Raw genomic sequence first — 8958 nt, forward strand, 5'->3', positions numbered from 1 at the left:
CCCAGCAATAAAAGAGAATGTACTAATGCCAATAAATATATTAACTGTATCAATCATTCTCCTGAGTGTTTTTTTTTTTTTTTTATTCTGTTGCTCAGAAGGAATAGCATGCAACCTTGAGCTTTTAATTGGTTAACACGTCCATAAACACCATAATGGCTCTTTAAATCTTTCTTTTGTCATGAGAGTGGGGAAAACATCATGAATAAATAATCGAATCCCAGAGCAGCGCTCAGTGCTGATCTATGGGTCATTCGGGAGGTGAACTTGATCTAAAGATTTATTCAAACTTTACAAGACAGTTGGGCTGTTTGTGCTGGAAATAGCTGTACAGTACAATGTATTTTCTCATGCCCTTCCAATTAGAAAAGTATTCTTCGCTGTAACGTGCTGCTGCAGTTGGACAGCGGTGTGAAAACATGGACCGATTTCCACCGTGCTCTGTATGTGGCAATGAAACTGGGACTGTTAACAAAATGTAATTTAAATCGGAAGATGGAAGTAGAGGCACTTCCTGCACCGGGGGGTGTCACACTGGGAGCACACCCCTGGATTTCAGTCACTTTCCCCTCGCCTACGGCACCTGTCAAACAGGGAGTCCCTGCAGTAGCTGCGTTTTGAAGCTGAGCAGCTTTGCTGAATGGAATGTTAATTTGATATTTAATAACATCACGTGTAAGCAGCATCGCTGACTCGAGCAGAGCTCTGAGCTCCGGCACGGCTCCTCTGTCCCCAGACAGCACAACAGTTCAATACAGACAGCCAGGAAAAATTAAAAAAAAAAAAAGGAACTTTTTCTTCCCGCTTTATCTGAGCATTGATTTTTACAAAATGGCCGGAAAATGAGCGGAGAGCACCTCTCGAGCAGGGCGGCACTGAGCCGCTGCTGCCATCCGTGGGGCGCTGCTGCCACCTCGCGTCGCGCTGCGCGGGGACAGAGGGACGCGGGGACCTGCCAACGGGCTGCTGGCAAACCAGTAAGGAAATAAGGTAATATTCTGTGGGGTGTCCCCTCTGCGAATCCCTCTTTATTCTCTGCTGGCTGCGGAAATGAGCTGCAGAAATGTGGCAGCGTGTGCCCTGTGAGCAGGAGTTGGCTGCTGAGCAGCGGGGGGTGTGGGTGTGTGACTCAGGACTGGAAGAAGGAAATGGGGTTTTCCTCAGCCACGTGCTGCCCCGATAGCCCTGCGAGGGCTGTTTTATTTCTCAGAGCGTTTTTATTAACCTGAACTCAGGTGCCAAATCCCACCAAGCTAAGAATCTTATCATAGAATGGCTTGGGTTGGAAGGGCAGGGCTGCCCTCACCAGCTCAGGCTGCCCATGGCCCCATCCAGCCTGGCCTCGAGCGCCTCCAGGGATGGGGAACCCACAGATCTTCTGTGCAGCTTCACCACCCTCTGAGTAAAGAATGCCTTCATAACATCTAACAGAAATGTCCCCCCTTTTAGTTTAAAACCATTCACCCTTGTCCTATCACTATCAGACTATGTAAAAAGTCAGTCTTCCCTACATGTAAAGTACTGCAAGGCTGCAATGACGTCTCCTCAGATCCTTCTCTTCTCCCAGCTCCCTCAGCCTTTTTCCATAGGAGAGATGCTCCAGCCCTGCAGACGACTTCATGGACCCACTCCAACAGCTCCACATCCTGCCTGTGCTGGGGGCCCCAGGCATGGACTACAGATGGGGCCTTACAAGGGCAGACTAAAGGGGGACAATCACCTTCTTCATCCTGCTTGCCAGATCTTCACCCCTCTGCTTACACTGTGGAGCTGTGCTTGAGAAGAGAGGCCCTGTGTTTTGCCTTCTGGCTGTGCTCCTAGGAGGTTGTGTGGTTTCTGGATGCCACCCCATCCTGTGTCCTCCCTCACCAGGCCCCTCAGTACAAGAAAGATACTGAGGCCCTGGAGAGTGTCCAGAGAAGGGCAGTGAAACTGTGTAGGGTCTGGATCACAAGTCTTACAGGGAGCAGCTGATGGAATTACAATTGTTCAGTCTGGAGAACAGAAGGCTCGTGTGAGATCTTATCATTCTCTACAACTGCCTGAAGGAAGGTTGTGTTGAGCTGAGTGTTGGTCTTTTCTCCCAGGCAACAGCTTATGATTTGAGGAAATGGCCTTAAGTTGTGTGTTAGGAAAGGTCCAGGTTGGATATAAGGAAAAATTTCTTTGCAGAAAGAGTGGTGAGGTGTTGGAACAGACTGCCCAGGGAGGTGGCAGAGTCACTGTCCCTGGAGATGTTCAAGAAATGTATAGATGTGGCACTGAGGGATGTGGTTTAATGGACATGGAGAGCATGGGTTGATGATCTTCGAGTTCTTTTCCAATCTTAATGGTTCTATGATTCTATGATCTCAAAGACGTCTCCAGAATAGGCAGAGGTCCTGAGCATTCCCTGCTTGGGGCATCAATCAGCCTTCCACACACATGTCTCTGTGTGCCTGAAGACTCTTCACCTCACAGTCTCCCCATGCAACAGGAGGGTGATTGGGTATCTCTGCCCTATTCACCAGCAGCGTGCTGCTTGGTTGCTACTGTTTACCTCGTGGGCTGGAAGTTTCCTGGGAGCAGGGCTCTTGGTCTCCTGCAGGGCTGCAAAGTGCCACACGAATGCTGACTGTGATGACAACATCTGAAATTGCAGAGGATAATTGGCATGTGCAATAGGGTTAAGCAGCTTAAATATGGCTGAAAAAATACTGAACAATCTTTTAGCAGTAAGATAGTTCTCATTTGTCAAAAGCTATCTCATCTCCTTTAAGTATGGGAAAACAATGATAAATAACTGAAACCCATGCTGAGTTTTTAATGGCAATGAGTGTTTCTGTGTCAAGTGGCCCATACAGTCTCTCCTTAGATAACATAAGAGTCCTATGCAGAGCAGTCATCCACTGGCAAAACCTAGGAAATACATACAAAATAAACAGTCTTCTTGCCTAATCACTGGGCTCTGAAACAAGCTCACTATTGCTATAGATAACCACTTCATAACTGCCCTTTGCAAGTTCAGACTCTGCTCCTACAAGCTGTCTGCAAAGGAGTTTGTGGTAGGTTTACGATAACGATGATAAAGGAAGAAAAACATTTCTTTCCTGGGGAGCAAAACAACACCCACAATATTGGAAAACAGCGGGAAATCAGAAAGCTGCAAACAGGGCACAGAGAGTTCTTGCCTCTGACTCCTGTGGGAGAATAAGCTGTAAGGGAACACAAAGAAGGATAGAAGCTACTGCAAAGCACAGAAGAAGGGCTGAGGATATCGTTCATTATTCCCATATTTCCTAACAGAAATCTGCTTCTGCAAATATAAAAAGGAAATGGATAGGAAAACACAAAAACAAAATATACACTGAACCCAGATGCCTGCATGGTATTCAGGAATGTGTGAAAAGCTTTGGGGTTTGAGGTAAAGCTTGATTTAAAAAAAATATATATGGAGAAATGGGATAATGTTTGTTTTCTGAAGAGAAATATGGGTCTGGGTAGGTTGTGTGTAATCTCTTTTTTTTTTTTTTTTTTTTTTTTTTTTCTGTGAGCAGATGAAGGTGAGTCACTTATATTGATATCAGACAACATGTATGTGGGAGGGAAGCTGGCTATCACCTCACACTCTGTTTAAATAAGAAATACTGTTCATCTGCAGCAGATATAGCTTTCCTAGTCAGAGTGTACAGGTGAATTAACTGAGTGTGGGCACCCCCTGTGCACAGCATGAACACAAATATATGTGAGAAAGGAGAGCTGACCACTGAAAACCTTCTGCTGATGTGGTTTGCAAACACCATCACCCCTGTGGCACAGGGCACTGCCCTCCAATACACATTGCTGCCACTTTGGCACAAGCCCTGTGGACCTTCTGGAGCCAATGGCCATGGGAGCAGTGAGTTTGTGTCCATTCTGGGTAATGAGCCAAGTCAGTAATGAGTTGAGGGATGTGTGTGGGACAGATTGGATCTCTCTTTGAAAACCTATAAAGTGATACAGTTCCCTGTGGGTGTGAAGAGGGATTTGAGTGCTTATCTCAAAGGACTGATCCATTAAGCATTAGGAACAACTTGCCTCTAGAAGTACAAGTTGGAGCCCACATCGGGCTGACTGCATCCTATCTGTGTCCTTTATTGCCATCCTGCTGTGTGAGTGTCTTAGATCTCTGGTCCTGTGTTTTCTCAGTTTTTATTTCCTCCAGTTTCCCGAATCCAAAGCTATAGAACATAGCCCACATCATGATTCAGTCTGATTGCTTTCTCTGCGCATTATTTTTGTGGCTGTTTTATGGCTGGAGTTTGACCTCCATTTAGAGACCTGTTTTTCAGCATCAGTATTGTAGGGGAAGGCTGCCTTCAGCCTCCTTCACTTGTCTGTGTCAATTCCTGTTCGTATCCCTTTGTGGGGTCTCAGTAAAGATCCCCCCATCCTTTCAGTTTCTCATCTTTCCAGTTTATCCATGCAGACATCAAGTCTCCAGACTATTACAGACTAATCTGTTAATGTTCTGGGGACGTTTCTGGGATGGTAACATCTGCACTGTGACTGAACTGGCTGGGAATATTAAATCAAAAATAACATCCCAGATAATTTCTGCATCCCAACACACTTTCTTCTGCCAGTGATCTGCATCTGGTTAATTTTGCAGAAACTGCAGCAGTACTTGACTGAAAAAGGCACCTGTAAGTAACATGCCCTGGATGATGATGGAAAAGAAGGCTACAAAGAGCCTGCAGCTACCCAGCTCATGCCTTACTTCTGGTACTGGGCTCACCCCTGGGAGTACAACCTGAATTTTCTGAGGCACTGCAGAGGTCATACCAATGTGTCTTCAGGTTGCATACCAGTGTTTTTAATTCGGTGAACGGTGGAAGTGCCACGCAGCAGCCATATAGACATGACCCTTGGAAAGCAGCAGCACTATCTCTTCCACACCATTACCTTTTTACTGCATTCACTGTTCTATCTCTGCAAAGCAGAGAGACAAAATGCTTGCAGAGTTATTTCCATTTTTCGAAAAAACAAGTCTGCTGCACCTCATGTGTGTGACATGGAGAACATCAGTCATTTAGAGCCAAACTGCAGCTGAAAAGGTCACAGTCACAGTGTCAGGTAAATGAAATGTTTAATTCAAGTAGAACATCAGTTACATTTGCAGTGGTGCTCAAAGTCACTCATGTTTCCCTTTCTTTTCTCTTCCCTAAAGCCCAGCAGAGAGTGGTGCAGCGTCAGCTGAATGCACTGTCACATTACATAGCCCCTCCAGAAGGTGCTTTGATTACTCTGGTTTTATTTTAAAGGCTGTTAAACCAAATGCAACTGTCTGCAGCATGCTGTCTATGCTTTGGGAGAAAGGAGTCTGCATTTGTGTTGCTTGTGTGGAGAGTTAATGTTGGGTGGGGTTTTGTTTCATGTTTTTTCAGAGAATGTGAGTTTTCCAAGAAGACTTTTTAAACAGAACCATGCAAAATGAGTGGTAAAGACAATGGAGAGGATGTAAGAGACAGCCACAGCCCAGTGGCTCCACTGGTTATTTATGGGGAGTAAATCAGTCCACAGACATGGAGAATTCTTTGCTCTGTGCTGCCAGTTGAAACTCAGCACCGTGACCCATGGCCACAGTCTGCATTCAACCTTTTAGTTTCCTTTAATTGTCTAAAGGGGAGCTGTAAGAAAGAAGGGGATAGACTCTGTAACAGGGCCTGTTGTGACAGGACAAGGGAAAATGGTGGCGCACTAAAAGAGGGAAGATCTAGACTGGATATAAGGAAAAAGTCAGTAAGGTAGTGAGGTGCAGGAACAGTGAGGTAGTGGATGCTCTGTCTCCAGAGTTATTCAAGGGCAGGCTGGATGGAGTTCGAGCACCTTGACTGAGATGTAGGTGCCCCTGTTCATTGCAGGTAGTAGGACTAGGTGGCCTTTAAAGATCCCTTCCAACTCAAACCGTTCTGTGGTTCTGTGACTCCATGATTCAGTTCTGTACTTAAAACTACCATGGGCACCAATCTTACGAGAATTGATCAAATGAAAATATCCCTAGTACAGATTGGATGTGAACAGGGTGGTGAGGAAGGGGTGCTGCCTGGGTGTGCAGGACAGCAGTGACCTGCAAAGCACCCAGCCCCTTCTGACTCACTCATAGCCCCCAAGCTCTGCCCTCCTGGGTAACTATAGAGGGAACAGCTCTGTTGCCTTCAGCTCCCCGATTTTCTCAGGTTGGCTTTGCAGCTCGACATAAACTTATGCCATCTTGTCACTGGCTGGTGAGCTGTGCTGCTTTCTTTGACACTCTGAGGCTGTGTGTTTCCTAGGAAAAAAAAAAAAAAAAAGACTGAGGGAAGTGGAACTGTGGCAAGGATTTGAAGGTTTAGTGATCCGCACACAAAAGCGCTCTTCTCTCAGGCATGCTTGCCAAGTTCCCAGTTTCAGCCTCTGATGCCTTTTACTATTAAATTACAGCCACTGGAGCGGATCCTAAATTGGTGCCCCTAAAGACAACAGCAGTTGCTTCACTGAATGGCAGGAGTCCTAATAGCAGCCGCAGCAATCACAGGAACAGCAAGATCTCTCTGCTGTCTCTTTGTGGATGTCATCTTGATTTAGACTCCAAATGTCACTGCTGTGAAGGGTTCTTCCTTTGGTGTTTCTCCCTGCTAATGTACCCATAAAATCAGCTCCTTTCCTTTCCCTTCATACTTCACCTATTTCACAACTCTAACCTCGTAGTTCCTCTTTGTGTGTGTGCAGTATTTATGTGTAGCTGTTGCATAGGATGTGTTTTGGCTCAGGTAGAAAAAGAGCTCTGCTGCAATTGTGAATGTCTAGTGTGTGTTTTGCATGGGACCGCTCAGAGCAGAGAATGTGCAGAAATTGAGGGCTTGAATGATGAAACTCTGATGCAGGAGTGCGAGGGGAGCTAGAAAGATCATGCAATTAAAGAGCATGAGGAAATCATCAGAGCAGGGGAGGACATTTTCAGCTTCTGGTGACCTGGAGGGCATTTTTATGTGAAATGTGGCCAGTGGTCACAGACGCTTGCACTCCTGCGGGGCTGGTCAGCTGCATCATATCAATGAAAACACTTTTGAAAGTCCGTATTGCTGTTTGGATGCTGTTGCTCCTTTTCCTGGGCACTGTAAGAATCACTGAATAACAGAATGATTTGGGTTGGAAGGGATCCTAAAGCCCATCCGGTTGCCATGGGCAGGTTGCCACTCTCCAGAGCAGGCTGCCCAAGGCCTGATCCAGCCTGGCCCTAAATGTCTCTGTGGATGGGTCACCCACATCTTCTCTGGTCAACATCTCCTTTAGTACATACTGGTGGGACACAGTGCTCAGCATCCCTGCCCTGCAATGGAACAGATACTGCTCCAGCTCACCTTCAGAGAGTTAGGAAAGCATCATCTCCTCTACCAGCTTCCTGCATATACTTACTTGCAGCTGATCATCTCAAGGAATGGTCTCTAGGGCTTTTATCCATAAATACAAACCAAGATAAATATGATTGAGCATTTGTTTCTTTTGATGTGACACACTCGGAAATGTTCATCATCCTGCTAATCCTATACAACATAAAATGAAGTGGCTCTAAATTGCAGCTATAAATACAGCTGCAAGAAATGCCCTAGAGTGAAGGCCATGTTAAATGTTCATGTGGCACATGCATTTGAAAGAAGGTTTTCTGACTGCCATTCAGCCTCTCTGAGCTGTTGTCCCACAGAATTGGTGCAGGTCCCTCCTGTGCTGTAGAAAATCACTGTCAATCCTGACCATACCAGCAACCTCACAGCCTGTAGTCCAGGTAAGTTGCATTATGAGTAACAGCAACAGACAAAGCAAGAAGTGTCTATGTGGTGGCTGTGTGCAAGCAGTCTGCCCCCATGTTTTCCGTTAGGAAAGTCTGTGACTCAGAAGAAGGCTGGAGCTTTGTAATAGTGAAAAAGATACGAGTGCTAAACCTAGAGCTTGGGAATCAGGCTCTGGGGATCTAGTTTATAGACTTAGGGAAGCTGAAGCTGAGTGCAGTAGGCAGAATATTTTTCTTATCAGATTGTAAACCCACAGTTTTTACGATAGTAGCCTGAGGTAATGGCGTTGTATTAACTATTGCATGACATTCCTGTATTTTGGGATTGTATACAATTTCCTTCCACAGAGCAAGAACTTCACTGTGTACCTAGGTAAAACCTAGGTACCTTGACAAGTAGTGACACTGCTGGGGAGCCTTCAGCAAAACATCATCCCAAAAAGAGTTTTGACTTCGATAAAATTGAAAAGCTTCTCTGAAAGTAATGCCTCCTATTTTATTTTATTGGCCCATGGCATCAGAAATGGATGTTGGTGATACAGAAGTAGAGTTTGAATCTTTCTGCCAGTATTCCACTACAGTTTTGTTGCCGTGTGACAGATGGCAGCAGAGGGGCAGTCTGACAGTATGGGGACAGACATGGAAGTGCAGATGAAGCAAAAGTGTGTCACTGAATTCGTAACTGAATACTTAATTTCCTTAGTAAATTATTTACTTACATTCCTGGTTTCACCAAGAAATAAAATAAAATTGATTTTGACCATCTTCTTGCTACAGCTTAGATCCTTAGCAGATTGTGGCTACTGGGCACCAGCACATTCTTATCGTTAGGACAAGGAGCTGACATTAAGCTAACAGGTTGCATTAGTCCTGGCATTACCACTGCAGGGCTCCAAGGCAGGTTACTCACCCCCACTAGCCTGGACCCTGGCCCATCCATTAATGACTCTACAAAAACTTAAGCCAGCAAAGAAGTTTGACCAAAACTGCAACTCTAACTCACTTAGGTCGCTATCAATTGTTACAGCTGCTATTGGCAGGGTCAGGCTTTGTAAGTAAGAACCAGCTGATGGATCACTTCTTCAATTGGAAAATGCAGTGGTGTTAAATTTGGGGAGTACAGTTTGATTGCATTTTTCAAAAGGGAAAAAGTCACACAGAATCACAGA

This window comes from Lagopus leucura, unplaced genomic scaffold, assembly GCF_019238085.1.
Source record: "Lagopus leucura isolate 7727_CA_CO unplaced genomic scaffold, USGS_WTPT01 Super-Scaffold_100002, whole genome shotgun sequence".
Taxonomy (NCBI): domain Eukaryota; kingdom Metazoa; phylum Chordata; class Aves; order Galliformes; family Phasianidae; genus Lagopus; species Lagopus leucura.